Below are 5,210 nucleotides of genomic sequence, written 5' to 3' on the forward strand. Positions count from 1 at the left end.
TTATTTCCATTGAATTTAATCTCATTAGATTTGGAACCATGTTGAAGCTTTCCATGATTTTTTTGAATGCTGATTCTGTTAGCTAGTGTGTTTGCTATCCCATTTAGCTTTGTGTCATCTATAATTTTCATAAATATTTCAATTATGCCTCTCTCCAAATCATTGATAAAAATGTTAAATAGAGCCTAGCTCTGACATCTGTGGTACGCTCTTGGAAGCCTTCTTCAAAGTTGACATGAAACTAAGTAATGACCACTATTTTGTTATGAATCCACTAAGCTGTCTTATTGTCTATCCTGTTCATAAGAATAGCTTGAGAGACATTGGTAAATATCTCCCTAAAATCTAGGTAAACCATAACTACAGACTTTCCTTGATGTGGTAACCTAATAATCCTGTCAAATAAGGAAATTATGCTCTTTGGAAATGATCTATTCCAGATGAAGCCATGCTGACTCTTTGAAACCACTGCTTGCTTTTCTGACCTCAGCAGCCCTATTGTTAGTAATGCATTCTAGAATTTTGACAGAAATCTAAGTCCGCTGACCAAAGGTTTGTAGATTCTTCCTGTTTTTTAAAATTAAAACATTTGTCCTTCTCTAGTCCTGTGACATCTCTCTGATTTCTCTACAGTCTTTCAGATGACTGACAATGACTCAACAACCATGTCTTCCATTTCTTTTAGGACCTTGATATGAAGTTCAGCTGGGCATTGCGATTCCTTAAGATCAGCTAGGTGCTCTCTTTATCTTCAGATATGATTTGACTAACCTTTCTGTAGAGTTCCTTTCTTTCATGAAATTGTTTGGACAGAGGGTAAAAGTTACTTACCTAACTCATTTGCAATGATGTGCCTTACTAGACCTATTAATATGAGGCTTCTAACCATCTTTACTCAAGTCATACTTCATCAGAGGAACAGATGTCAACTTTCTAGAGGGTGATGAACCATTCTTACTGTCCCTTAATTTGCTTCCATAAGCCACTAGAGATATATATCCAAATTAAGAGCTCCCATCTGTGATTTTGAGCTTGTCAGACAATTTAAGCATTTACAAAAAGTTAAAAAGTTATTTAAACTTTGGGTCACAAGCAAAATGGATACTATTAGGCCTCATTTCTATAGTGCTTCAAGGTTTATAATGTATACCAAAAAAAATGCCTCCTTGATGTCTCTCAAAATCATCCCTTTCTTTTTGTCACTACCACTTCTACCCTATTAATGCTTTCATTACATAATTTTAGCTATTGCAATGTCTTCCTAATTTGTTTACCTTTCTCTTCTCTCTTCCCTCTCCAATTTAATCCTCACACTGCTGTCATAATAATGGTCTCTTTCTAATATGCATATACACAGACATAGATCCCCTATAATCTAATTCCTCCCTATTTTTCTGTCCTTCTTGTATCACACCTCTGTTTGTCTAAATGCCATCCAAACGAATATTGCCAGTGTGTATTCTATGCAGGTTGATTTTGAAGTGTTATCTAATAGATAACTTCAATCTGCAGTGCATAGGGTAAGGAAAATTCTTTGTTAACTTTAAAGTTCTATATAAATGAGAATGATTATGACTAAAAAGAGTGAGCATTTACATAGCACTTTTGCAAAGCTCTTTATATTAGTTAATTCATTTGATCTTCACAACCCTGTGAAGTAGGTACTATTATTATGTTCATTTTTACAGATAAAGAAACTGAGGTACAGGGAGGTTTGCCCAGGGTGACAGCTAGTAAGTCTCTGAAGCAGGATTGGAACTCAGGTATTATTTACTCCCCCTCCTCCTGTCTCGCCTTCCCCTCCTCTTGCCTCTCCTCCCTCTCCTCTTGCCTCTCCTCCCCTTCCTCCTCCATTCCTCCTACTCCTGTTACTACTACTACCACCACTCTATCCTCCCAATCAAATGAGAATTCATTGTTTCATTTTTATCTTTGTAGTTGTAGTGCCTAGAGTAGTGCCTGAAAATAATAGGCACTTAATACCTGCTCAGTGATTGAAACACACATGGTGGAGAACTAGAGAAATAAAAATGAAAACATAGGTATCCTATAGGTACCCTCAAATGGCCAGACAAGTCAGCAGCAAGCTTCTATCAGTCCTATTAAATTCTCTTTACACAGTAGGACATCTACCACTACTAAAAATTCATATAAATATGAATGATAATGACTATTACCAAGTAGTAGCAGTAGTAACAATAGTAGGAGTAGTGATTGAAGCAGCAGCTAGGTGGCACAGTGGATAGAGTCTTAGACCTGGAGTCAGGATGGTCTTGAGTTCAAATTTGACCTCATATACTTACTAGCTGTGTGATGCTGGTCAAGTCACTTAATTTATATTTGCCTTGATTTCCTCATATGTAAAATGGGGATACCAATAGTACCTACCTTCCAGGGTAATTGTCAAGTGCTTAGTATTATATAAATGTTAGCTATTATTATAGTAGTGGTATAGATTCCTATTATGTAAAGTGGGTTAGGATAAGATATGTAAGTGATCTCTTATAAGAAAAATAGATTCCTTTCACGGTCGGAGGTAGTCCAATATAGGTAGGCAGGCTCATACTTCCTTGAAAATAGTGGAACAATTCAGTCCTTTGGCCTAGCTGAAGATACTAAGGTCATAGGATCCTAAACAAGTAGAATCTGGATTGGGAATAGATAAATCGATTCAGTCACAAATAGGCTAGAAAAGGGAAAAATAAATTGATCAGACATGTAAAACTCTTCTCTTTTTAACTCAGTTCCCAGATTGGAAGAAATCTTATAACTGGATCCCATGTTTCTCTTAGGAGAAGACTAATGAGAATTATATTGTTGATTGTCTCAAAAATAACTTAAATGCAGATTTTTTTCATGCAGAAATCTGTTGTCTAGCCCAACACTCTTTAAATCAAGCATCTTATAATGTTAACAATTCAGGAAAGTTTTATGAAGTGCAAGGACCTAGAGCTGAGCTATCGTTACCTCCTACTTTACTGATGAAGAAATTAAGGCCTAGCCATACTAAGTAATAAAATGATGCTAATAATAGTAGCTTACATTAATATGTTGCTTTAATGTTTACAAACCATGTTCCATGCATAATCTCATAAGGTAGGTGTTATTGTTCTTTTGTTACAGATGAGGAAATGGAGGCTCATAGAGGCAAAGTGACTATCTTCAAGTTACATAGGAAGAAAGTGGCTTTTGTTCAGTTATTTTCAGTCCCGTCTGACTGTTTCTGACCCGCTTAGCAAGGATACTGGAGTGGTTTACCATTTCATTCTCCAACTCATTTTACAGATGGGGAAACTGAGGTAAACAGGGTTAGTGTCTGAGGTCAGATATGAACTCAGGAAGATGAGTCTTCCTCACTCCAGGTCTGGTACTCTATCCACAGGGTCACTTAGCTGTCCTTGAACTTTGTCCAATTCAAAGGCTCACTCACATTATGTTGTGCTTTCGATTTGTCTTTCCTTTCTCACTTCTGCTCCTATTCTGGTCCTCCCACTGGTCTACTTGTCTGAATTAATGATGGTGGACATACAGGTAAGAAGAGGGGGAAAAAAGACATTTTAAAGGGATAGACTGGAAAGCACTTGCAATATTGGAAGTAATTCACACTTCATGCTCTATGAAGACACACATACAGCATAGTTAAAATTGTTTTATTTTTTGACACATCACCACACAAACACTAGAAAGTACTCTGATTACCCACAATCAGATCATCAGTACAGTAACCAGTATCTTCCTACAAGCTTAATAGATGATGACAGGCTTAGTTAGGGCTGCCAGAAGTTTGTTACTGATTTGCCTGGCTATTTGGGGGTGTCTGTCTCCTAACTGTGTTACCATTTTACTCCTCTAGTTCTCTCTCCTAGGAAAATATCAATCACTGAACATGTATCAAGTGCCTACTTTGTCTCAGGCAGTGTTCTAGGCGCTACAGATACAAACACAAAAATGAAACAGTAGATTATCGTTCAATTATGAAGAAATCAGGGAGCAGTAACATCACTTAGAGCAACAAATGTGAATCTTGGTTAACCCAAATTTTTAAAAAAGTATTATTACTTCTGTTTCCCTAATAGGTTAGATTACTAATTTTTATTTTGGTTATATACTATGTATATGAGTGCTTGTGTGTCTTACAATTCTATCATTTCTTACACTTTAACTGTAACTATTCCGAGGCAATGTTGAGTAGCGGATAGAGACTTGGCCAGGAAGATCTAGGTTCAAATTTTCCCTCTTGACACATACTGGCTTCATGACCCTGAGCAGGCAGTTTAACTCTCAGTGTCCTACAGTGTCCTAGATAACTCTCAAAAGAAGGTACCAACTTGCATCAGTTGGGGAAATTTTCTATGCTAATGACATTGTGGGTCATCTGCATACCCACTGAGAAAACCACAGTAGAAAAAGCTGTGCAAATAGAACACTTAGGTATAAGTAGTCATTATCGGAGAGGAGGTGGGGGTGAAAACGAATGGGTGGGGAAGGAGAAAGGACTGTTTTTTTTTTTTGTTGAGGGAACTGTACTATATAGCTCTATTGTACACGTGCCACAGGGAAATCTCTAGTGTTAAAGATGCAATATTTAAACATTTGTGTTGTGACTGAGAGAAAATGGAAGCTGGCTTATTAATACATGTGTTCAGAGGTATTGTACAATGTTTATATTTTCTGAACACCCCAGGACCATTGATGTCTGAAGGCAGTGTTTTCTCATTCTTTCTATGTCCTCTACCTTGTCTCTCTGTCCTCTGCAATTATTGTCTTTTCATTTCCAATCATCTGTTACTCTAGTAGACTCTTAAGTAGGCATTAAAGCAACTTTAGTTCAGCAAGATCAAGAGTCCTCCTTTGACTTTTCTGTTTATGGCAGGCTGACAAGGAGCTTGGAGGGGAGAGAAGAGAATCTCAGCTTCTGTTATCCCCTATTCCTTTTGTCCTTTCTCTTTTCCCTTTTTGTTAAAGGCCCCTCTGCCACAGCTCAGTGGGAGGAATAGAGCCTTCGGCTCTTTGTATAGAGAGCTATCCTTCAGGTCAGATTTTAAGCATCACTTTCCACTGTGGTGGAGAGGAAAGCAAACAATGCAGCACCGTGAATCTGGTTTAAGTGATTGATGCTGTGAGTTGAGAGTTCCAGGACCAATGATCCATTAACAGAAATGGGCATGTAGGAAACCTTGGTGCCAATGAGTTAAGTGCCCATTGCTATA

This window comes from Phascolarctos cinereus, unplaced genomic scaffold (assembly GCF_003287225.1).
Source record: "Phascolarctos cinereus isolate Bilbo 61053 unplaced genomic scaffold, phaCin_HiC Scaffold_9;HRSCAF=440, whole genome shotgun sequence".
Taxonomy (NCBI): Eukaryota; Metazoa; Chordata; class Mammalia; order Diprotodontia; family Phascolarctidae; genus Phascolarctos; species Phascolarctos cinereus.